Below are 27186 nucleotides of genomic sequence, written 5' to 3' on the forward strand. Positions count from 1 at the left end.
TAAGTGACTCATAATTTAGAGCTACAATAAAGAACAAAACATTGTTACAACTGAACTGTCTTCTGTTGAAACCATTTCAACTTGAAATTGTACTTATGATATTAGCCTTTAATTCCCTCTATTAAACAAGACGCTTAGCAAATAAGTACATCAAGCATTTGGACTGATTTTTTTTCTTTCTCGTTTAAGCATTTCCACCATTGAATTCCCTCCCACCTGCATCTGTTTTTTGAAAGTTTACAGATTGCATTAAAAATCTGTTCTTGCTACAAAACAGCTGGTTGAAGGTGGTATATCTGTCATTTATTGAGGTCGGGTTAATGACTTGTATTTATGGGTCTAGTTATAAACCATTTGATCCGAATGCAGAGCAAACAATACAGATTAAAATGTCTTCTAGGAAACAATAAAAAAAATTTGCAGGCTACTGTAAAAGTGTTTGTTCTCTTTGTTTTTATGATCACGGAATTGTAAATATGATCATCATCATCACGTAATATCATTTGAAAATGAACAATGGAAACAAATTGGTTTCCTAGTGATTTTAGATGCATCACAAGCTTGTAAATAAAATAATTTTGTTGTGTTTTCCTCAATAACAAGATATTGTCGTTCTGTGTGCAGGTCAATGTCGATCAATGATTCATTTCCTCGACTCTAATTAGCTTTTAACGAGTGCCGGCAGACGTGATGTCTCACGCGGCTAATTATTTTAAACTCTAGATAGATGGTGTTTCCTTCACTGCACATTTCTGAGTAAACCACAAACACATCTTAACGAAACAGATGTTTAGACTCCGCCTCCTTCGCCAGCCTGAGCTCAGTCCCCTGGAGACACATGTCATAAGTGACATTTGGGAGACAGATGAGACGATTTCACACACCGAGATGAAACTTTGATTCACAAGGGAGGGGCGAGTCTCAGGAGGACAAGCAGACGGAGATCGATTCTTGTGGTTCTTCTGGACTATAATGGAATCAGGGTGATGTTTGTCAGCGGCGAACATGTGAGCTACGACTCTCAACAGATGAACGCTTCTCTGAACAAGGCAATTGTCTCTGTGGTTGTATAACTTAGCAATAACAATGGGTTTGAATTTAACTTGTATTTGAAAGATTAGTCTTGTTTACACTCTTAACTTACACACTTAACTGACTCCTTCAAGATACATCTTAAGACACTTTTATTCGTGCAGGCTTTTCCTTGATTTTTTGAGTCTCCCTTGTTTGTCTCGGTGTTGTTCTTGACCTTTTAGAATATATTTTATTGAGTATTGTTTTGATTGTTTAAGCGCTTTATGACGCTGGTCTGGAAAAGCACTCTACACAAATAATTTACTTACTTACATCTGGACTTTCATGATTTATTTTGTGTTGTTCTTTTGAAAATTATGCTTTTTAGTAGTTTGAATTAGTTTACACCCGTCTTATTTAGATGTCATGAAATTTTGATTAGACTCCTGATCAACAGATTATTTAAAGTTACACATTTCCGCCACAACTGTTCTTTTCTAACCAAACAAAAACACGATTGGACTTAGAAATAAATTGTTTAATCGTGCTGGAAAGAGACAGACAAGTGCTTGACATCACACTAAAGGACTACTCCCTAACTATCTATAACAACCCCTCAGTCAGCCTACAGGTAGGAGTTCACAGGATTTTTTTAGTTTTCTCCAGTGCTGGTATTGAATTTTAACAGTTACCTTTCAGCAACAGTTACAATCGCCTGATCTTGCCTTTCTGTGTGTTTTTGTATGTTCGCTAAAATAAGCCTTCCATTGTGTTTTGCCATGATACTTTCAGAATTTAAGTTTAACAATCAGTACATGGTTTGAATCCTAAATCAGCTGAGCTGCACATTGAAAACGATCTTCCCGTCTGCCTGAACCTGCAGGTCCAATATGGATGTTGATAAAGGCTTCAGATGAGATTAGGAGGCAGCTCAGCACGATGCGATGATACTGGAGAGACGCAGAACGACAAGCTAGTGGATGCCAAATCCCTCGGCTGCTGAGCTGCTTCCCCGAGGCTCCAGGAGATTTTTATCTCCAGGAGAAAATGAAACATGGTTTGGAAAACACTCGTCTTCCTGGATGACGCTCCAAACATAACACTGACAGATCCCGAGGACGAAGACGCTTTAATCCATGTCAGAGAGGCGCAGACATGACACCATTGATCAAAGATTACTGGCAGCGAGGAAGTGGACCTGCAGTGACATGTTGGCAGAAACTAGGATACATTAACAACTGAGAAGAGGAATGGTCGTAACCAGAATGATGAGCTATGCATGTTTCAGTGCTTTACAGCAGTTTGGCTAATGAAAACCTTTCATCGTATTAACTAGTTTCACAGCACTCATACCCATTCACTCCATCACAGAAACATGAAATAAGAAAGAGGTGATAAAGGAAGCCACGGTCAAAGAAACAGACGAACTGTACGAGAAAAAAATCCGCAAAGATTTACAAATTAAAGGGGTAGGTGGGACTTAAAGCAAGACATATATAAAATGCATGACAACATAATAAAGGAATTCTTGCCATCAAGGATTAAATGCAAGAACCGGAAGAAGAGATTAAAAAAGAAAGAATATAAACTGTAAAACTGAAAACGCTTTGCTAAGCCAGATGAGAGATTTGCGGCACAAGCGAAGAATACGATGATAAATTCTGCACCGAAGGCAATAAAAAAAAAACCTGCTGATATTCCTGGAGGAGATGATGAAAAGGTCAAAAAGTCTGAGTCGAAAAACATTCCGAAATGCTTCTCGGTTTGTCAAGTCCTTTTCTTTCAAGACAATTTCTTCTCGTCTACAGTTAAATCTCAATTGTTGTTGGACACAAAAAGGCCTTCAGGCAGCGACCATCTCCCCAAATCATTATTTCTTTTCAAACAAATATTACAGCCCAAAGTCAGCAAGCATGACGGCCGACAACAACATCTCACGCCTCCACCGGTGAAGCTCCCCGGTGTCTAATATCCTCCCAGTTGTCGCAAGCGTTATCCTGCTTCCACAGACGGCTGCTCTCGCCAACCAGGTGTGAATCTGTTTTCATTTGCAAAAAAACATTCTCTGGTGGTTCAGAATGCCTTCGAGACCTTCAAATGTTGTCACAGACTAACCTCCTATATCTTATCAGTTTCATCAGCGTGTACTGCTTGTGGCTCGAACAAAAACCTTGAGGAATAAAGTTTGCCAAGTCATGCTGGCCGTGCCCCCCTCCTGACAGGGCTGATCAGTGTTTACATCCAAAGCCCCCAAAAGTCGACAGGCACGTCTTCTCTGTGGAGCTCTGGAGACGTCCCAGAAGATTCGTTCAAGCGCCTCTTTAATTATTTCATCTCTCAGACGGAACGACGGCAGCTGCCGTGTCTGGGTGTTTAATGACAGTGGAATGGAAATGAAGGTGTGGATGACTGAACACGTCAACTCCACAAAAGTTGCTCACGAATGCGATCTGGGACATAAATGTTGTTATTATGAAACTTGTCGCGTGACAAACGTGTGAAAGATTTTGTGTCTGGAGAATTTTTTTATTTTTTTATGGTTAGAATCTCTTTTGTTACTCTTTAACTTTCATTTTTGTCGATATGGTGTCATTTCAATCACAATTAATAGTTGTTGATGTTGTTTAGGGTTCATCTGATATTAAAGTGACAGTTCGCCCAAAATCAAATGTCATTCATTTTCTTCTCATCCTCATGTCGACTAAGGGTTGGATTATTTTCAGATGAATCTGTTGCTTTTTAGAGTTATAGAGAAAAATATACATTCATTTTAATGAAGCGGCTGCCGCACAGTGGACGCTCTTCTGCCAAAAAGACACTTAAAAACACACATATACCTCCATACTGCTTGTATGTAATGTCCATCTTGTATTATAGCTCTGATGCAAAGAATTGTTCTGGAAAAAATAAACAAGTCTATATTTTACGCTTGTTTGTGAAGTTTCAAGAAAAACAAGCCATATAAACCCGAAGAAAGTAAGTAAGTTGCTAAGTAATTGTTATTTGTAAAGCGCCTTTCTAGACCAGGGTCACAAAGCATTTTTAACGATCAAAAACAATACACAGTTATAATATATACTATAAAAGGCCGAGACACAAAAGACCAACACAGGATTCCCAGAAAAAGGGAAAAGCCTGCACAAATAAAAACGTCTTAAGATGTTTCTTGAAGGAGTCAGTAGATCATCAAACACAGAGGGAGAGGAAGATCGTTCCAAAGCTTAAGAGCAACAGCCTGGAAGGATTTCTCTCCTCTGGTCCAGAAACGTGTTCAGGAATCATAAGTAGATTCTGATCCACAGACCTCAGAGCCCGAGCTGGGGTGTAAGGCTGGTCAGATCACTGATGTAAGGAGGAGTCTGACCATGAATAGATCTGAAAGTAAGAACCAGAATTTTACAATTGATCCTGAAAGAACCTGGAAGCCAGTGAAGAGATTTAAGGATCGGGAAAATGTGAGTTCTTCTACTAGAGCAGGTCAGAATTCTCACTGCCGAGTTTTGTATTCACCGCAGGTGAGACAGATCTTACTTGTTTAGAAACGAAAATAAACTATTACAATAGTCTAAACAAGAAGACAAACACATGGATTATAAGCTCCAGATCGTGTTGTGACATAATTTCATCAGCTGCTTCATTCAAATGAACATGCATTTTTTCCTATAGCTCTAAAAAAGAACGGATTACTCCCAACCCTTAGGCGACATGAGAGTGAATGGAAAATGAGTGAAGTTTGAATTTTGGGAGAACTTTCAATTTAAGTGCCAGTACTTAAATGGACATTGTTTGTCCAAAGAAATGATGATGTAAGTAAATTAACAATGACGCACTAGAGTCTTTACAGTTTTCAAGTCTAGTTTGAATAGTATATACTGGTGCATTATAGATCTTAGCGCCAGCATTCCTATTCAGTAGCTGAGAACTATTTTGTTGTGAGACTTGACTCATTTTCACACCTGGATTTTTAAAGTTTTCCTCTCGCAGCCAAAACACAACACAAAACCTGCACAACGAAAACAATCCAAAATATTCTTAAATATTTATCACAGATACTACACAACTGCAGACAGAAGAAACATTATCTGCATCGATCTTGTCATGGACTTGGGGGGTTGTCTTACTGTATGACCTGGATACTTTAAAATGTTGACGCTTTTTTCGTTTTGATTGTAGAAGTAAAAATATATGTGTGTACACCTCTGGGGTCAGAAGACAGATGCGTGTGTCACAATGCTGCTTCGGGTCAGCAGGAAAAAAAACATATTCACTCATTTACTGCTTCTCAGTCAACCTTCTTTTACACTCATCCATCCCTGCCAGTTCCAGTCCTCCATCAACCCCCAGGACTCACCGTGAACTTTGTGTTTGTGTGTTATTAAGCAGCAACCATTCATCACACCAGGTCTATAATTACAAAAGGCTTGCTCTCCCTTTTTGCCCGTTAACACTCCTCTCATTACTCTGTCCATTTTCTTTGTGCACAAACACACATGTCGCCTTCGCAGTGTTGGACACACACACTGTTACAAGAAGAAATATTGTTTGGTGGAAAACAAGAAATGTGTCAACTGTTAAACTTCAGTGACAGGCACACAGAAATTGTGCGTCTGTGCGGAGGAGTGTGAGCAGGTTTGTATGTGTGTGTGTTTGTGTGTGTTGATGTGTTCACCAAAGCTGGACCGCCTCCCTCGTTTAGAATTTAATAAGATACATGATATCAGAGTAAACAGTGCGAGGAGAGTCTTGCACGCCAACAGAGGAGTTAGGAACTTGACTCCGACATGAGCGGCAGAATTATAATATACACCTGAATGTGTTTGTGCGTGTAGGTGTGTAGTTGAGTTTCTCATATAAAGGATCCTTCATTCACAGTATTGTATGAGTTTTCTTCTACTTCTCTGGACTTGACACGCCACAGCCTTCATTTTTTGGACCAGTACAAACGGATCAGTTATAAAAATGTACGGTAAACATATTTATTTACACCATTGCCTATGTTTTTATATAAAAAAATCGTATTCATTAATATTAAGTTCACGTTTGGGACTTGTGACCTAGATAACGAAATGTGTTTATCATGAATTGTTAAGGTTGTCCAGTCCTCTTTGAAATCAAGCAGAAAATTGAGAGAGCAACAACTGTGTTGCATTCAAAGACACCTCACGAATAGGAATCATGGCTCATCATCATTTTTTTACATGTCAAATATGTGGAAGGTTATGTATTTCTTTGTAATTGTGCTGATCATAATTTTAGTGAATGGTTTTCGTTTTCTTCATCAGTTTCTTAACTGTTTTAACTAGATCTTAATTTCCGAACTAGTGACCGGGTCACCTTGACCCAGAGATAAGACAAGATAAGGCTTAAGTCCATCTATTACCTATTGCACCTTTTCATTGACATGTATTTTTACATTCAAACTTTCCTGCAGGTTTAAAAAAAAAAAGTTCAGACACACAGGAAAGAACCAAAATAGTATATTTCACTATAGTTATAATGCTTTTGCAACAAGAAAAGTCAGGTAATGAGGCACTTTTAAAAAACGTGATCACCATCAAACAGTAGTGCATGAACACGAACTTGATGGAATTAGAGACACAGTTAGTTTGATTCTGTGACAAGCTATTTTTGAGTCACACTTAACTAAAAAGGTAGGAGAGAGCGTCTGGGGACATGCCATTTCTTTAGCCTTTACAGCAGATGTGGGGTTCATCGCTACACGCTGCATCAACTGAGACAGGAATAATTTGCCGGTCAGCCTCTGATGACAGTCCCAGTATATAATGTAGCTCCTTAGGAAATGTAATTGCCAACCTCCTGACAAAGACAGTTGCTGCTCATTATAATGAAATAATAGCTGAAGATATTTGGCGACACTATTTCCAATAAGATCCACAACTGTTGCAGAACAAGTATCACTCACTGAGATGAGAGAATTAAGGATCAGCCATATAGACGGGGACACAAATGTTTACAAATGTATTCACTCTCGCTCTAGTATTTAATAAAAAACGTACTGATGACTATATGGAGAACAATAAATGGTAGTAGACTGGAGAGTCACAGTGAGGAAGAAGGGATGGCTGAAGGGGAAACAGAGGATTTGGGGTGTGGACTGATAGATCTGCATTGCAGTTTTCAAAGACTTGCATGAAAAGAAAGTAAATGGATGCAGGAGAGTAAAGGAAAGAGAAGGTGGGTACACTAAGGGTGTTAAGAAGAACTGAGAGGAACTGTGAAGGACAGGTGGAACAGCTGGAGGAGGTGAAACAAGAGAGAAGAGAAGAAGGCAGAATAGATGAGAAATGAAGAAGAAGGTGGTGTTAGGGACCGGTGAGGGAGTGAGAAGAAGAAAGAAGAGGAGGGGGAGAAGAAAATGCTGATTCAGATTCACTGACTGCGGAATCAAATGCCCACTTATTCATCTGATTTCTGTGTCTGTCTTTACTATTTACCTAAAATCTTTCCACTCTGATCATCCTCAACTTCAAGAATAAATCAAGACGAACACCAGGCTTTAAAGGGCAGACTCCATAAAACTGCAGCGGTCCGAACGGATTCCAGCAGCTGTCAGTTTCAAAGGTCGTGGTGAATTCTAACATGACTCAAAGTCGAAATAAAGCGGTACTGGACACATTCTCACACGCCCAGTGGATTATTTCGATGGTTTTTCTCCGATTGAAAGTCCACATGACTTGAACATAAATGTGACAATATCGTTTTGATATCGCGAGATTTAACTGTAACAATATTCCTAGAGTGGAAGCTGTTTCATGGACATGTACTCTCTTACGGAAAATTCTTCCAGCAGATAAGTAACTCTGATCCCTGCAACCGACCTTGTCTTCTGTCTTCTTGTCAGTTTCCTTTGCTTTTCCTAATCCCTGACTTCTGACCGTTAACCTTTACGCCCTGACTCTATTCACGCTCGAGGTGCTCAAAACATCGACCAGAAGATTACAAATCTAGTGTAGGTGCATGACATTTGAAAAACCTATCATCCATCTCGTCGCTTGATTGATATACAGGGCAGCCAATCAGATGACATCATGACTTACATTGACACACTTATCTGGACTCACACCAAAAGCACCGAAAGTTTTTTAATAATCTTTTCACTCAGTCACCTTATTCTTGTAAAATCTGCCATTTTTAAAATGTTTTATCCTGTTGAAATGCCTGAATCTACGAGTTTATTGAAACTGCACGGTCCCAAAAAACAATGTGTTTGAAGGTCCAAGTAGGTCACATACTGAACAAGTGTGAGCACCTCTGGTCTAAACAATCTATTCCACGACAACTACATCAAACAAAACCCCTAAAGTGCTCTTGTCCTTTCTATACACGTTGCTGAGTCACTGTCCACAAGTCTCTTTGCCATGGACTTTGCTTAAGGGTCCATATTGATCACTTTACTGGGATTCAAAACACTGATCGAGTCACTGCTACACACAGTGAGTGCATCGTTTTCCTCTTTCCTGAATTTTTTACCACCCACTTTTTCTTTTTAAGAAGGTGGACCCCGACTGCCTGACTCATAATTTATACAATTTAATTAAGCGGAACATTTTTATCTCGAAAAAGAATGAGCTTTCAGTGTTTTGTTACTTCAATAATAAGCCTGCAAACAAGATCGAATGAGTAAAAGACAAAAGTATTTGGAGCAAATTAATTTTCCTTATCTTGAAAGGTTTGAGGTGCAAAATATAATTCCTGTTTAAACTGGTTTGTCTTGCAGGTAGAAAAGTTCAAGAGTGGGTCAGTAAATGTCTATAAATCAAAAATCATCACGTTTCTCTTGATTATTACAAATCTATTCTTGTTTTTGTTCTCTAGGTTCTGGTGAACTGTGGCTCTATACGATGAACTTGATATGGATTCTGCTGACACACACGCCCACATGTGGTCCCAGAGGGTCTCCTCCACAAAAGCCAATTAATACCAGACCATTCCCACCTGCACTCATCTCCACCCACAGCTGTATCCAGGCAAAAAATACACAACGATTAAATGAAGACTGGTTCTTCTGAGGCATTGAAACTAAAGTGAGCTGAGCCAGAAGACGACAAGAGACGTTTCCAAAGATCAAGTGTGAAAGATCTAAACTAGAAATCTGAAGGTTATTAGTCAGAAAAGCTTATGTCTGACCTGAACCCAGTGATGTCTGAAATAAAAACACAGTTTGTGCTGCACCTTCCTTCGGTCTCGTGACACAGTTCTGACAAACAGGTTCCACATACTATTGATTTGACGCCACAGTCACAGGAAACGGAGCAAAAACAGGAAACTCTCAGACCAAGAAATATCGACCGACCTTCTGTCGCCCTGAACCAATAACTCAAAGCTGCCGGTGTGAATTCAAATGTACCACATACAAAGAGTTTCAACCTTAAATCAGGTTTATGGTGCAATTCCCACACAGGCAGTCTGGTTTTCTATAAACCGAGAAGCTGTGTGGAATAATGGAGGGATGGTGGACGAGGCTGTTGACTTAATGGTAGATCAGTGCAGATCAGTCTTTTCTTCTTGCTTTCAAAAGTTGTACTTTGTAAAGTGGTGTAAAGGTATAAGTCACAATAATTTGGAGGGTAAATTAAGAAGCAGCCCCATCTGTTCTTGGCTGCCACTGTTGCTCCTAGAATGCGCCCGGAGGAGACGAACTTTTGGAGGCCAACAAGACAAACGCTACAACAGACTACGGGAGGATGTGGGCAGAAGCATGATGGTGGAGCAGCCATTTAAAGATTTACAAACAAATAAAAGAATCTTAAAATGAACTCTCAAATGCACAAGCAGCCAGTGGAGGGAGGCCAGGACAGGAGTTATGTGCTCCCTCAAGTGTTGTAGTTAAAAGCTGAGCATCGGCATTTCGGACTAACTGGAGACGTGCGAGGGACGACTGGCCGACTCCAAAATAAAGTGCATCACAGTAATCCAGCCGGGTTGTGATGAAGGCATGAATTACTGTTTCAAAGTGCTGCTGTGCAAGAAAGTACTCAACCTTCGCCAGCCGCCTCAGGTGGAAAAAAGATATCCTATTTGCCTGTCCAATTTAAAATCACTGTCCATCCTACAACCCAGGTTACAGATTGTAGGTTTCATATAATGAGCTAAAGGGGCCAAAATCAACAAGTGGGGGGTCAATGGAGGCATGAGGTCTAAACACTATATCTGCTATCTTTTAGTGTAATAACTTCAGTTGTCTCCATCAGTTTTTTCAAAACAACTCCTCTTGTTGAGTGTGTCTTCCTTATGGATTATTTGATCTATGTTCTTTATCTTTAGACTTAGATTGTATCATCTTTTTCTTTCTCTTCATTTCTCTTTGTTCTTGTTCTTATTTTATTTTAATTTACTTTTATGAATAATTGCTGTATTGCTGTGGCTAATTGGAAAAAAACAATTTCCCGAAGGACCTCCTGAGGGATCAATAAAGTTCTAACTACCTACCTACCTACTGTATGAAGAAACTGAGCTCCAGTCGCTACATTAAAATGAACAAACATTTTTGTCTATAACCATAAAAAAGAACAGATTACCCTGAAAATAATCCCAACCCTTAGTCAGCATAAGGGTGAGTAAAAAACGATGAACTTTCCCTTTAACCAACAACTTTTCATTATAGTCTCTCTTTGTCTCCTTCCTCTCAGTGAACTCATTGCTGTAACTGTGTCATCATGTGCAGAAGATCTTGTTTTCTGCTTGCACAAAACTGTTATTTAAATCGCACAAATCGTTCAGAGGTTATTACATCTGAACTTGTGTAGGTGAACACAGCAGAAGTGCTTGGGGCCACCATTATCAACCAGCTCTTCCCGTAATTTAAAATATGCACATTGAATCTGCTGGCAATGCTGCCGTCTACGAGGAGGCAGAAACATCATCTGGATTAGAGCGAAACATTTCGATCAGAGTTTGATCCAAAACATGTTCAACTTGAAACTTCTTCTGCTCCTCGTCCTCTTATAGTGGAGACTTCTGCAAGTTCCCACACAACCTAATGAGACGCTGGTGGAGAATAGCAAGAAGCTTCTCTCCCTCACACACACACACTTGCATACAGATGAGTGTGTGTAACAGCAGCAGTTGGATGTTTAATATTCACGGTGAAAAGGAGGGAAAAAAAAGAAGAGCTGGCATCAGCATCTCAGCAGCCTCGCTGTGACTCTCGCACCGAGACTCTTACTCCACTTGTGTGTGAGTCAGTGTGTGTGCGCGCGGATGTTAAAGTATTAAGTAATTTTCTTTCTCATTAAAGAGACAAAGATAAATCACCAGATGCTACAGTTCCAATTTTATCTATGGTTAATGTTCAATACTTAAATTCATATTATGAAACCAAAGACGTTATTGAGCTAGACCCATACAGACAAACACACACACGCACACACTGCAAAACAATTGTGAGTTTTCCTGAAACATTGAAAGCATGTATTGAGAATGATGAGTCAGATTAGCAGTCAGGTGTCGACCAGAGAAGATGTGTTCTGTGGTGTTTAAATTATTGACTGTATTTCAAAATGGTTTCATTAGAATGTACATTTTCAGAAAGAGGTCGCATTTTTCTCGAGGCCACATTCACTTGGAGTCACCAGAAAAAATACAAATAAGTCAATTTAATGTGACAGGAATATGATTGTGTGGATGCTTGCTCATGAATAAAAATGAGTGTGTGTCTTTGTGTGTGTGATGAGTTCACTCACCTGAGCCAAACTCATGGGCTTGTGATGATTTGAGGCGCCCTGGAAGACAAAAACAAATGATTATTCAATTTTAAAATTCAAACTTTGCTGCTTGTTTTGATAGTTAGCTAATGATGTGCACTGGGGAGCTGGCCGCATCAACATTTACATTAATTAAAGATAGAAACTTAAAAAGGAAAGTTGGTAAAGAAACAACCAGTCATGAAGCTGACGCGGATCATCTTCTTTTAGTCTGGTTCCCGTCATAATTTTAAGGAATTTTCAGGTTAAAGGAATGTGTTGTCTTGACTCACTTAAAGGTCAGTTAATGTGAAAACTTAACACTCCTGTTTCAAATGTTGAAGTCTTCCTCTCCAAGATGCAGTAAGTAAGTCCCTCATCATGACCAAGTTTGAAGTAATTACTTTATAAAGTTCTCCCCCCGTCCTCGTAAAAATGGCTTCACTCCTCTTTCTTGAAACCTTTCTCTTCCTGAATCTTAAATCTTCAGCCTGCTGTAATCGCTCCCCGCTTTGTTTATACAACGAGTCCCTTGGAAGTGGAGACTTCCTGGGAGGGATTGATGACAAAACTTGGCCAAGCACAACATGATTTAATCTCCAGAAAAAGTGTTTTCAGTGGGTGGAGCTCAAGCACATTTTCTAATATAAATATTTCAATGAAAATAGAGTTTGAAACAGACACATACTGATGATACAATAGAGGTCCAACATCTATTTAAGACACACTTAAATCAACACATTAGTTGCCTTTTAAGCTGCGTTCACAAAAGTAAGAAAGTAAAAATGACAGAGAAGTTTTACTACTGTAAGTTCAAATATTCTGGTCTTTTCCTCGCCTAAAATATCTCACTAGAAAAATATTTAAACTGCAACACTGTCGCCATAGACGTGTCGCATCCCCCACTAAAATATTGTAGCGCAACAGTTTGTGATAGAAGCTTTATACCTAGACAACACGTTTGGTCTGAATGCACTTTTAGAAATAGAAGCCCAGTAAATCCTGGGGATGTTTTGGATTTATAACTTAATTACTTGAGAGGTTCATGAAAGTATTCCCCATTTTGCCGCTGGTTAAAGAAAATCAACATAAGAAAAATTATGTCACACGACAGAATGATTGGCAGATGACGAGATGCAACCAGACAAACCTTTCGCCAACAATTTTTAAATGTTTATACGAAACAGACGACAAACAGATCCTTATTCATCCGCCTCACAACCCAAACAAACACCCCGGATCGATACAAGGGATAAATTAATTTCGGTGTTTAGCAGAAGCGGTCGCACCAGAAAGCAGGAAACTGAAGACGAAGATCGATATTTCATATTTATGAAGAGCCCACGGACAGGGACAGTGTGTGGGTGTGTGTGTGTGAGAATTCCCACTTCCACCTCCATGGTTATCATTTTAACCAGGCTTTCGTCTTTTCAAAGCTCAGAGGATTTATGACCACAGCTCATGAGGCCTCTCACCTTGAGACTGATTTAAACACTGAGGTTTTGTGCTCCTTATGTTTACCAAAACTAACCTTCTGCTCTGAGATATGGTGATGTTACGTTCTGAAATTATGGGAGGTCACATTCTGCACGTTAAAAACTAAAACTCAATGAAATCAGGTGATCATTTTTTCAAACTACATAAAAAAAAAGAACATGAGAAAAAAGAAAAAAGTTAAGGCTAAGTAAAGTAAATATGATGTGGGAATAAATAAGTCTTTCTTCAAAATAATGAAAAAAGATAAAATTGTATTTATTAATGTACATTAAAGTCGGTGGTCTTCATTTCTCACAGAAGTATCAGTAAATATTTTTGTTCAGAGCAAGAAATTTATGAAAATAGTAAAAAATAAAACAACTATTCTTTTCCCTGCTCCTTTATACAATAAATCCTGTTTGATCAGCTCAAAATAGAAAAGAAAATGTAGATCCCGGGCCATCAGCGTAAACCACTTGCAATGTGTTCGAATGAGGATACATTTGTAGCTGGAGCTGAGAGACGTGGAGCTTCTGCTATAGACAAACTTAAATATATAGACTTATGTAGGTTTTTTTTTTTCGAAAAATCCCTTTTGTTTCGATACAAGCAGTATGAAGGTATTTGGATGTTTTTAAGCGTCTTTTTAGACGAACATGAAGACAGCTGAGCTCCAGTCGCTACATTAAAATTAACATACATTTTTGTCTATTAACTCTAAAAAGACATGGAATACTCTGAAAAAAAATCCCAACCCTTAGTCGACATGAGAGTGAGTAGAAAATGAGTGAATTTGGATTTAGTGTGAACTAAACCGCTCTTAAAAGTTAAGGTAAACATACAACAGTGTTGAAGGACTTGCATGTTAAACAACCACTTCAAGAGGATGGAACGACTCCAAACTGACCCCAGACACGAGTCCAAAGCAAGTACTCAGGGAAACTAATCACACCACCTCAGATTATACCAGAGCAAGTGTGCGGTTAAAGATGTGAGAACGGAAGCAGCCATGGAGTAAAGGTTAATTGAGAGAAACATTTGATGAATGTAATGCTCTATTTCTTTTAGATAAGGGTAACATTTGGAATTGGCACTCACTTATACACTAACACAGACCTGACTGCAGAACAGAACCTAATCCAGACTCTGCTTTAGGAGGTTGGAGGCTAACAAGAAGAAGCAATCAACCGGGCTTGACTGTTCTCCATACGAAGGTGTATTCTTCAGCAACAGCAGGCGCATGGATCACGTCCATGATAAGTCTCACGAGGAGCCTGTGAAAGTCCAACACAACCGACGGAAATGTTCTACTTCACACCTCTGGAGCACAATATATAACTTTTATGTGTCAGTTAGAGGACGTGAACAAAGCTGTGCCATGGTCCAGCATTGAGGCTCAGATGTTTGCGTGCTTCAGAGGAAGTGCGACGGAGCGAAAAATTAGGATTTTTCAGGCTCTGCTGAAACAGACGGCTGCTCCTCAATTCAAAATTGTTGCTTATTTATTGTCCTGAGGCCGACCAGCTGGAGGTGGTACAAGTTTCAGCAAGTCAAACGATCTTGAGCTTTGAAATTGAATCTGTCTTCCTGTAAGGTCGATCCCAATTGAAAGAAATCCTACATCTTTATAAAACACTGGGCCAGATTCAGCTTCACCTGTGTAAAGAGAGTAACACTTGGTTCTCAGTTCCTCAGCGCCTTTATAGAAGTGTCATCCCGGAACAGTTTATTCTTTCTGTTAGATCTATCAATCCATAGGTGCTGGGCTAGTGAACACAGTAGTACTTGACCAGCATCTCTTCCACATCTGTCTGTGATCAATTGACTCTAGTAGCAAACGTTACATTACGAAGCTAACTTTTCTGTCTCGACTCAAACCACTAAGAGCCACAAAACCTGTTTCTGTCCAGCAATTAATACTATAATAAAGATATGATTAATAAATATTCTGTCTTCTGAGTTTCCTCATAAAACCAGGGATGGAACCAAATCCCCATCCTTGTAATCACAGGTCGATCAATGTTGGATCGGTAATCGGTGAAAAATGGTTGCGAGGCTTCAGTGAAGATGAACAATAAAATGGCAGCGGCTCACACTAACTTAATTTAGCATACAAAGAAGCATCACAACAAAGAACGTCAGCAATTCGACTAAAAAAAGAAAAGAGACGAAAAACAAAGCAGATAACTTTGTTACTACTACTCTGCAGAGAATAGAGAAGCTTGAAGGAGTGAAAGCATAAAAAAAACAACCAGAAATCTATATTTATCGCTTTAGATGGATAAGTGGTTGTCAATATAATGAAGATTTAAAGCAGGGGTCTCCAAACTGGTCCTCAAAGGGCCGGGGTGGTGCAGTTTCTTTTCCCTGATTTAAAGGGACTGTATTGTCTACCCTTATGTAAATATACTGTATATATATAATATGTATATACACAGTATAAAGTATAAAAATAATAATACAAATATACTAAATATTTCCAAGGCTGATTTATTGAAATTTTCGTTCAATACCAGGGAAATCTTTATTTCGCAAAAGTGTTATTCTTGAAAACTTTCAATTCGCTTATAGAGTTTGACACTTGGTTCCTCACAGAATTGTCACTTTGTTTTAGTGTGTTGTCACTACAAATAGTTTTACACACACCGTCTTTTGAAGGTTGCAACTAAAATAAACATGTATTACAATATTTTCTTTACGTTCTCAAACCAATAGTGAACATTAACACCTGCTTGGTACCACTAAGCAAGATGGATTCTGTTGCTAAGGAATGTTGCCGCAGCCCGGTTCACATTAAAATGCTATGAATATTGAAGGCGGGGGAATGTTCAGTAATCAAACTCTCATCGAGTAAATACAATAACCTTCCAGTGATGGGAAATCCTGCGAAGCAAATGGGTTTACCAGGCGCTGCTTTAATACTTTAATATGCCAGTGCTTAATAATTCATCCAGACATCACAGTGGCAGTATGTCTCAGCTGGAAAATGAGTCGATGAGCTGGTAAAGTCTGTGACGATGCAGGGTCGATGCTCGTCCAGGCATCTGTAGCTAATTCACCGTCTTTCTGCTGAGATAGAGGCCAGAGCTCCGGGCTTCACAGAATGAGGCTGTAAATATCGAACTATTGATCAGGCTGCACAAAAGCTGGAGAGAGACGGTTGTGAGGAGCGTCCTGGAGAGAGTGTTTGAGGTCAGTGAGCCTGGAAAACTCGAGAGCTACTGACTGATAAAAGGCTGCTGGGTAACGACGGACGGGTGATGAGATGAATTTCAATCTGGGGTAGAAGCATCCGAGCACACACTTGTCTTAAAGTACTGTCTGGAGACTGGAAGGCTGACTCTCAAGGTTCTCGCAGAAGAATTAGGGATTCTGTAAACTCACTGAAGGATTTCTTATTTTTTTTAACTTTACGACAAAAATGAATCACCCACACCTTTCATTTGGCCTTAAACTCTTGCATGAGTGAGACTTTCGTACTTTGTTGATGATAGTTTTGGCTTTGAGGATTTGAAAGAAAAAAAACTCCATCTGAATTTATGTACTGGCTCTCCTTCATCACTTTTAAGAAAAGCTACAAATTGCTCAAATCTTCTGAGCTATTGCTCCTTCTCTGCTCTACTGTCCTAACGTTCCACTCACTCAAAACATTGCAATCGTCTGCATCCCAAGGAGTTTATGGCATTTTATGAAAATAAATCTTTATAGATTTTTTGTCAACACAAAATAAACAAAGTAATTCTTCTTTCTTATTATGTCTTGGTTGGAAATAATGTCCTAACACAGAAGGACAGAAGGAAGTTCAATGAACAAGCAAAAGATAAATGTGTTGTAATAAAACATACTTTCCAACAACCAAAAGATTGCCGGAGTGGAGGAGGAGAGGATGGAGGATTTTCAGTAAAAAGTACCTACGAAGTTATGAACTTGTAACATATTTAAAGGATTCATTGAATTATGAAAAAAAACATGTGAACTTTTACTTTATAAAGTTCTCCTCTGTCTGAAATGTCGGCGAATGAGAGGTTACGAGAGTGGAGTCTATTATGAGGTAATAATGGGCTTCACTCCTCCTTCAGCCAGCTGTAATCACGACCCGCTTTGTTTATACAACATGTCCCTTGGGGGGCCGAGACTTTCTGGGATTGATGATGCGCGTTGACAAACCTCGATGTTCGACCAATCGCAGCAGAGTGGGCTTGGTTATGGTAAACAACATAGATCCGATAGATAAACAGATAGATGATCTCCAGAAAAAAGTGTTTTCAGTGGTCCAAGATCTATATAGGTGGCACTTAAATCAACAGATTAGCCCTTTAATATTTATTCATTACATTATTTTGTTTTGCTTTCTTTCTATTGGTTTTTCCTGTGTGTGTTGTCTTCCTTTGAGTTTTTTTCAAAATCTAAAAAAATGTCAAAGGTTTGACTTACTTATCGCTAATTAATCAATTTGCTTGTGTCCTTGTATATTGACTTAGACATCATTTATTGTCATCCAAGTATTCTCAGGGTGTATACAGAACGAAATTTCGTTGACTTTGACTCTGACTTTGTTGGTACAAAGATGTTTTTTCTATTATGTGAAGTAATCCAATAAAAATAATCCCTCTACACAGGTTTAGATGGGCCACAGATGAAAGCTAGGCTTAACAAAAATGTAAAGTAAATAAACTTAAAACATATTGTTTGCCAAAACCATAGCTGTAGGTGGAAGTGGAAGTAAATGATCAGGGGGTCAATTTCACTGCAGGATCTGCTACAAAGAGGACACTTGTAAACATAAATAAAGAGACTTGTTGCTGGGCAACAGTCGTGGAAAAAATAAGGTGTGGGTGTGACTCGACAGGTGATGAAGATGAATGCACAGAGAACTCTAACGTAAATAGTGTCTCTGCATCACCTGGACACGGTTCACGGTAGAAGCTGTGACACCAGGATGGAGGCAACAACCTGGAAAGCTATTGCTGTCAACTCAGTTAATTGGACGCATGTTTTAAATGTGTATGTGTTCCCAGCGGTGGAGAGGAAGGGAGAAGCAACCTTGTGCTTTAAATGGACCCACGATGACAGATAGAGGTTTTGAGGGAGTCGGTGAATATTTCCTCAGAGATTGGATTGTGTTTGCTAGTGTGTGTGTGCATGTGTGATTTTTTATTTTGCTGCTACTGCTGTCGACCATATATTGTCACTCCTATCTTTTTATGAGGCAGCTAGAAATACATAACCAGAAACAAATCACACAGGTAGGTATGTGTACAGAGGCATTGAGCGCAGCTGACTTATTAAAAACACACATCTCCGGGGAGACACAGGAACCTACATGGAAGAAGTCAATAGAATAAAAGACCTTGTGGCTAATACGACGCGAGGGTCCGAGCCGCAGAGACCAGAACTCGTATCGATTTTCTGGCCACTGGCGAGTTTAGTATGATTTTTAAACCTCAACAAAAACAAAGCATAAGATCCCAAAAAAGGGAGGGAGGACGCACCTGCAAACCCACCAGGGAAGGAGGGAAGTTGGATTCAATTTTTTGGCCAGAGGGGAATCGTGACAGCAGTGGACTATAGAGCCTCATCTTGGTCCAGATTCTGAGTGACATCAACCCAAAACTAACAATTTAGTGGAGAGATTTGACCTCAGCATGATTCTAAAAGTCTTACACCAACGATACAGTTGCTTTTGTACTTTTATTGAAAGACATTTCAAGTATAGCTGCAGGTAGGTTTGAGAGCGTAATGCTTCAATAATTCATTCTTGCTTCAACTAAAATAATTTAAGCTACTATTCAGACAGTCGGCTCTGTCAGACTGGATATTAAAATCCAAGAGACGGAGGAACAGAGACGCTGATAAACTCACACGGGGACTCATTACCACTCATTTCCTCCGTGTCGTTCAGGAAGCCATTAAACCAGCAGAGAAGGAGACCTTCGGCGACAGCCTGGTTCGGGGCCGCCATGATCCTCAAGACCAGAAGGCTTTTCCTTCGTGCTTCAATCACCGAGAGCCGGCGAGGAGTCGATGGGTGGGATTGATGGAGAGCATGTGGCGCTATGAAGGAGTGTTTGATTCAAAAAAAAACTTAGCAGGACTCAAGATAATCAAATCTGTCAGCGTTTCTGCCACAGCAGCTCTTTTTTTTATTCACACACACGATCAAAATCAGAATAATCTGGCTAATTTATGTTAAAATAAAAATGATTCAATGTTTAAATATACAATAATCATGAAACTACCGGAGTGTCTTTGAAGAAGGCCCCAGAAATGGAGGAAAATATTGGTAAAAAATGGAAATTATAAGTTTAAAAGTATAACGATATTAAAAGCAATTTTAAGTCTCATCATCCTCCCAGTTTACATCTGCTTTTAATCATCATTTTGGAAGAGCTGCTCATTTACTTATTCACATGTCCATGAGTCTGAAAATGATTTTTGACAGGTAGTTCAATTATGAAATATTTCTTTTTAGGGGCGATGAAGTAGCTTTCATGCTGACAGCACAGCAAAAAAGGGAGGATGAATTTATGAAATGAATTAAAAATATATTCACTTCTTATCACAACACAACATTATGAGTCAACAAACTCAGACACAAACTAATATAAGGAAACTCGAAAATCTAATGAACAACAAAACAAAGTTGAGTGTACGTCTATTTGCTCAGGGAAGGGAAACCGTCTTCTATTTTGTGTGCAGGTCTTTTTTTTAAATGTCAAGTGAAGACGTTTAACGACAAAAAGAATAAGAAAAAAATGACAGCGCGGGCGGTGTTTGCTCGCTGCATATTTTTTTATTAATGTGACATTTTCACACTCTCCCACTGACAACTGGACTGCTCGCATAATAAACTCGGAGCACGTTCTCTGTTTTCGACAGTTAATGATGCATCGCTGTAGAAAGTGTCGCCGGCTGCAGGTTATAGCGCATGAATGTGACAGCTGGACCGGCTACAGTATTAATAGGGTGAGTGGGATCCAGGGAAAAACTAGTTTGGGCCTCAAACTTACCTACTGTGAGATCACATGATGCCTGTCTCAAGGCAGCACTCATCTAGCAAAACTAACAAAGGTTAATTTCCAACAATCTATAGATATAGTGAGTAAAGGTGAATTTGTTTTACAGGCTATCAAATATTTACTGTGTTTAAATTTACAGCTCATGTTTCTAGCGAGAAAAACATTTTTACTTCATAATTAAAAAATACTGGGAGGATTCAATAGGGTCGACATCTGTCAATTAACATGCAGAATTTTCTGAGAATTCTGACCCGCTCAAGTAGAAGAACTCACATTTCTCCGATCCTTAAAACTCTTCACTGGCCTCCAGTTTCTTTCAGGATCAACTTTAAAATTCTGGTTCTTACTTTCAGAGCTATTCATGGTCAAGCTCCTCCTTACATCACTGATCTGATCCAGCCTTACACCCCAGCTCGGGCTCTGAGGTCTGTGGATCAGAATCTACTGATGGTTCCACGCACACGGTTCAGGACCAGAGGAGATAAATCCTTCCAGGCTGTTGCTCCTAAGCTTTGGAACGATCTTCCTCTCTCTTTGCGCTTGATGGAGTCTACTGACTCCTTTAAGAAACATCTTAAGACTTTTTTATTTGTTCAGGCTTTTCCTTGATTTTCTGGAACTCCTGTTGTGTTATCAGTTTTATCTTGACCTTTAAAGTATATACTTTATTGAGTATTGTTTTGATTGTTTAAGCGCTTTGTGACTCTGGTCTGGAAAAGCGCTATACAAATAAAAATGACTTACTTACTTACATAAATCGTAAAAATCAATGATTCTTTGTATATTTTCTTGTTTTCGTTTTCGGGTTATTGCTTGTTTATAAAGTTATTAAATTATTATCTTTCCTGTTTCATTCTTTCGTGGACGATTAGGTCATTGGGGCACTATTGGTGCAGAGTACCTTAAACAGGAAAAATGTGTTTTATGTGAATAGTTGTGTGGATTTGTGTGCCCTGCAATAGACTTGCGTACTGTCCAGGGTGTCCCCCGCCTCTCGCCCGAAGAAACTGGGATAGACTTCAGCCGACTCACACAAGGGAATAAGTGGTAGAAAATGAATAGATGGATGTATGTTTTCAATTATTTTGTATCATTTTTTGTTCTATTTATGTACACACTGTTGAAAGACAACAACTTTAAAAGACTATTATGATGTAAACCTGCAGAGTAATGGACTTGGATGAAGGGAGGCGACGAAGAGGGTGAAGGCAAGGTGGAGATGACTGTGTAACACTAGAGTAGAAGCATGATTTGAGAGAAGGTTAATATGTCAGTAGTGCTCACTGCCATGATGTATAGCTAGTGAGTCAGAAAGCAGAGTTGAAAGAGTCAGAGTTGAAGGTACTGAGGTTCTGACTGGGTGTGACCAGGAAGGACCGCTGAAGAAATGAGTTTATCGGTTTGGAGGTCAGGAACTACAGTTGTTTGGACACGTGGGGGAGTTGGACCAATAATGTTCAGGACAAAGCAGCTGAAGATGACACTGAGTTTGACGGATGACTACCTAAGGACTACCTGGGGAAATGCCTGATGGGAAATGAGGTAGCAGATTAGTTCCATTAGCGTTGAGAATACATTCAAACAGAGAGGACGATGGTGGCGGCAGGTCAAACCTCATCAGAATCCACCACCCCTGCTCTGCCACATTATTGTTAACGCGTCTATTTATGAGCCTGTTTCAGCAGAGCGGGAGGATGGACAAATGGAGGCAGAGAATTATTAAATGGACATACGATGGTTGGATTATTGAAGATTGTTCTCCCGCTGGATTCACGCCGCTGCATTAGAGGTTAGCCAGAACAGAAATTGCTCTTATTGTCGGTGCATTACTGGTGGAAGACGACGACCGCTGAGGGCCACAATTAAAGAAAGACGGATGCGATGAGGGACAGCTGGGATTGGGTCATTGCTTTTCCCATCGCCTCATGCGCCCACCATGTCAGACCACGACCTCCACACATGAACCGCAAATGGATAGCCTCATTAGGAGGAAGTGCAGGCTTGTGGGTCAGGCCAGCAGCGTTTTTTGTTGGACACAAGATCTCAGTGATGGTCATAATTGAGTGGGAATGCTTTATAAATATCAACCATTCCCTCCACCTGCTCTCAGTTGACACACTGTAATGTTTCGTCCGGAAAGCATAAACTGTCAATGCAAAATTTTCGGGCAACAATTTGGCCACGCAGACACTAATGGACCAGAGGGTTCCTGGATTCTCTTACACCTCGTCCATACTTTTTCTGCTCTCCTATCATTTCTCCATCATCTGCATTAAGAGAAAATTTAATTAAACCTTCAACGAGTCTGACTTTTGCAGAGTATCGTCTTTTTTCCGTGTAAAATACACCTCCAGGCAAAAGCAAAAGCATTTACTTTAATTACAAAAGCATTTTCCGGATGCATGAAATGGAGACGCAGCGGAACATCAGCTGTCTTGATACGGTCAGAGCTGCACAAATTTAATGACATAAGGTTTTTAATTAACGCATACTGAAGCTTTTATTGTGAACTATTTTTCTACTCTTCGTCACGTGGCAACTCACTCATACGTGCTATGTACCAGAGCAGAGATGTTGCAACATTAATCCTGCTGATAACATCTTAGGAACTGTGTCTACAACACAGTTGAGCAAAAAAAAACAATCATCATCTTTCATGAATTGCTTTGTCTGGACTCTCCCTGAAGCTCCGTCATCCAGGAGAGACTCAAAGTAGAACCACTGCTCCTCTGGATTAAAAGTGGTACAGGGCAGACCCAGGAAATGCTTGAGAAAGCTAGAGGATGTTTCATGGGAAGACCATTAAATCATCTTCGGTCACCATCTAAACTGTGGGAGGGAAAGTGACGATGTGTTAAATTCATCTTGGACCGCTATTGCAATCATCAGTATTCATCCATCAAAGAAAACATTCAAAGCGTTGATGTGTAGCCACTAGGTGGTGTGACAAGATCTATTTAACCAGGAGAGGTCACCAAAGGACTGCTGCCCAGGCCCTTTTTAATGCAATTACAATCATGTTATGTTTGATTTTGTGTTTCCTTTCTTGAAGAATCAATAATGTGATTAGTTTTTTTAAGTGTAATGTCACTTGTCTATGGAGTAGCTGACAGATGCAAAAAAGGATGGTGACTGCTGTCTAAAACCAACTGTACTTGAATAAAAACAGCAGGAAGCCAGACAAGAACGAAACCATCATTAAGAACATGAGTCACAGCAACAAGCTTTTCCATTACCACTGATCTAAGTCTATTTACTGTTGTAAAATGAGGGATTAAGATAAACACTTTGTAAGAAAATCATCAACATCAAGCGTCACGGCTTGTGAGCGAGGGAAGAATTACGATTTCAGTGTGTCAGAGGAAAAGATCTACGAGCAAGAAATGAACAGTATTGCACTCGCCATGAATTAAAAATTGATTTTATAATATCAGAGCTGGATGGGGGAGCCTGAGAAAGGGAGCCGAATTGCATTGTCAGGTATTTTAATTAGCAGCGGCTAAGTTAGCATTGATTCAGTTTCCATAGAGAAGCCTGCATGTCCTCAAAATCAAAGTTCATCGATGTGCTGGTTTACAAGGGGATGAAGAAAACCACCAGAGAAACATGTTGTGCTTCTCGTCATTAGTGGGGCTGTGTGAAAACCAATTTCCAATGCAAGCACTGCAGATTGAAACAACAAACACAATGTTTTTGCCATGTCTTGTCGTTTTAAAGGAAAATTTCAGCTTGAAAACTAGGAGAGAAAATACATATAGAGTCTGTAGAGAAACTAAAAACATGCACATTAACCATTGTTGGTGGGTTTGCAGGTGCGTCCAAGTGTCCAGTATTTAAAATAAAGATTTGAATTGAGGAAGATGAAGCCAAAAGGATCTTTTTTACTACTACTCCAGAACAGGTGTGATTCTAATCCCTCATCAGGAGGAGTTGTGACCAAGTTCCTCACTTTCTTTGGTCATAACGATTGTTAAACTTTGAATGTCGACTTTTTGAACAATATTGATTCAAACATCTTCAACTGTTGTCATCCTTCTAAAACTCTCAGCGGCTCAAGGGAGGAGGAACCATTTCGTGGCGGGGAGGATCGATGCAGCGTGACAGAAAGTGATTGAAAAATGGCTATAGAAACATGCACGAATTGAATTCCTGTCATTTTTTGGAGGGGAGAGTGTGATTGACGGAGTCTGCTGACCTGAATGTTAAACATCCTTTTCCCGCTCCTCTACGGTTGATGCACAACCTAGAATTCTGCCGATGATGATCAACAATGGCCAACGGATATCCTATTTTTCTAATCCATCTATTATATAAACCTAAAAAAAACTTTTCTGGGTTTTTATTGTGTTATTATTTGGGATCGTTGTCACAATCTCCATCATTAAAAAATATTAAACATAAAAATCATCCCACATGAGCAGAAAGATACATTTTCTTCTCCACTTTCTTGCTATATTTTCTATTAAGAATACACTTTTAAGTAAAAAATATTGTGTTCAAATGTGTCTGAGTGTGGTTCTGCTCGAGGTTTCTGCCTTATTAAGTTTTTCCTAGCCATTGTCACTGAGATTTACTCATTCTTAATTTGCTGGGATCTTTTTTCCTTTTCTCCGATATAGTCTTACTTAAACTGTAATGTGTCTTGAGATAATTTTGTTACGATCTAAAACTTTAAATAAAATTGAACTAACAAGGAAATGGAAAATGTATTTAGGGTTACAAAGTGTTTTGACCTCATTTCACAAGCTTTATCTGTGCTCTCTTCCCACTCTTAGTCGATTTTTTTCCTACACTTATTTGGATAACCTTTGTTTTTGGAGCTCCAACTATATCACAATTATATATTTTTTGTAATTATTAATCCGCCAAATTTAGCTTAAACAATGTTGGGAAGTTTATCGTGAAAGAAGCGAAAAGTTATCCTTCGGTGGTTGCCGACAGAAACTATAATGATCTTAAATTCACTTTCTCTGAAAACGTTTGCTTAAATAAAATGCACTGTAGTGCTGCACTCTGATCTAACAACGATTTAAAAGCCCCTGAAAATAGCATACTATGGGACCTGAACGTCAAACCCTCCAGGACAGCAGCAGAAGTGTGGACTAAAATAGAAGTGCACGTGAAAGACGGCAACGCCGGCAGGCAATCAAAGCACATGAATAATGATTGAGGTTTGTGTTTGACGGACAGGTGAGAGACAGCGACTGGTAACGGGAACAAATCAGAGCAATAAATGTTTCAGCGAGTGAGTGACACGCCGACGCTCTGGGAAAACGAACATAGAAGCTACTCCATCAAAAGAAGGAGGGCAGAGAGAGTCTGGATTCATCTTTTACATCTTCTTTCAAGGTTTTCACCGCCTACGTTCGATTCCTGTTTGTAAACATAGTCGACGAGGAAGAGATAGCGGGGGAACACAGATTGTCGCCATCGCAAGGTCAGGATGCGACTTGAGGATCTTCAACACTAATGACCGGCTTGAAAAATGGTTAACACTCCTTGAATCCATCTGCTGTGATTGTACATGTTAATCCTTACTCCTGCAGGCAGGAGGATCACGAGTGTGCTTGTGAGCAGCTGGTCTCTCAGCTAGTGCTGCGTTTAGGAACTATCAGGTCACAGAACACACACCTACGCACCACAAACATACACAAAAAAACACGCCCGTGTTGAACAAAACGATGCAAAATGTTACTTCCTCACTCCACAACGTGGAGTCATAAATGTACGACACAAGGTTTGTTGCAGCCTGAACTGGCATGTGAATAATTAATCCTTTCACTCGTTTATTGGTTCACGCTGAACGTGATGAAGGCTGGAAGGCTTATGCTTCCATAAGAGCCGAGCTGAGAATCCCACCGGACCCTAACACAATCCTGACACAATGTATAGGATTCAACCATTACTTCCACCTACAGAACTGCCGAAGGGCGTTCGACACGCGACAGAAACCAAAAAGTCTTGTCAAACTAAAATGAGGGTTAATAGTCAGATTTATATCCATGGAGCCTGCTAGATGAGAAGTTATGTAATCCATATTCAACAGAACTGAATGTCCTAATTCTAACATAGTTCTTTTTTGGTTTTATTCAATAAAGTGTATGTTTTTGTACAATTAACATCCAAATATTCACTGCATTTGTTAATTTGTGTTACAATTGAGCTTTCAGTCGTTGGATGGCACCATTATGTCCTATGCAATGACTGAGGACGAGAGTATACAGTCGACTCCAGAAGCTTTTCAAGCTAATGTTTGGGCAAATTTTGGTGTCAAGAAAAAGAAGAGCGGTGACAATTTTGTGAAGGGTCACAAGCTCTGTAAATTCAGAGTCTAGTACTTGAGCAATACTTTAAATATATCTGATGGAAAATTACAGAGTTAGAATCAGGAAAATAATGCATGGAACATAACGTCTAGATAACCAGCAGCAAAATAAATGACTATGTCTCTAAAGATACACAAACAAAGCATGGGTTACTAACATGTACTTCTGGTAGTTATAAAGAAACTGCTTACACATTTTTAATACAGTATAAAAAGCCACCAAAAAGTAATTTGATTCAGAGAGATGTCAGACATTGACAGGAGCACATTGATGTCGAAGTTTATCGATTAAATTTCCTTTCCTGGCAAGAAAAAATCTGTGACCATTTCTGTTCTCTGTTTGAGTGCACAGCCTAATTCAGCCATCTGACCTCACAGTATCCTTGTACCTACAGTCTCGCAATGTATCACAATAAATCGTATCGTTGACCCCATATTTCGCTAGATTTTTGGCAATACACAAAACCTTTGCGTTGACGTGTGTCGGTGACAGAAGGACCCGGTTCCTCATTCATATTAAGCATGATGCCATTTTAAATTCAACAGTTCTCAGTCACTGTTCAAACAGCAACTAATGGGGTGATAAGTATCTCTCAAGTTGATCTCTATTGTACTCATCAGGATGTGTCTGTTTGTACAAAACTCTCTT

General features: G+C 39.5%; 1 protein-coding gene across 1 annotated transcript in view; it reads right to left on the bottom strand.

Moving 5' to 3' along the window:
* LOC148075339 (sodium/calcium exchanger 2-like) overlaps positions 1-27186 on the bottom strand; it is an 85646-nt gene that overhangs the window by 41970 nt on the left and 16490 nt on the right. Inside the window, exon 2 of the mRNA XM_087795158.1 lies at positions 11718-11756. The gene's annotated coding sequence lies outside the window, so the exon portion shown is untranslated. The remainder of the gene's footprint in view (positions 1-11717; positions 11757-27186) is intronic.

This window comes from Callionymus lyra, chromosome 7 (genome assembly GCF_982586985.1).
Source record: "Callionymus lyra chromosome 7, fCalLyr1.hap1.1, whole genome shotgun sequence".
NCBI lineage: Eukaryota > Metazoa > Chordata > Actinopteri > Syngnathiformes > Callionymidae > Callionymus > Callionymus lyra.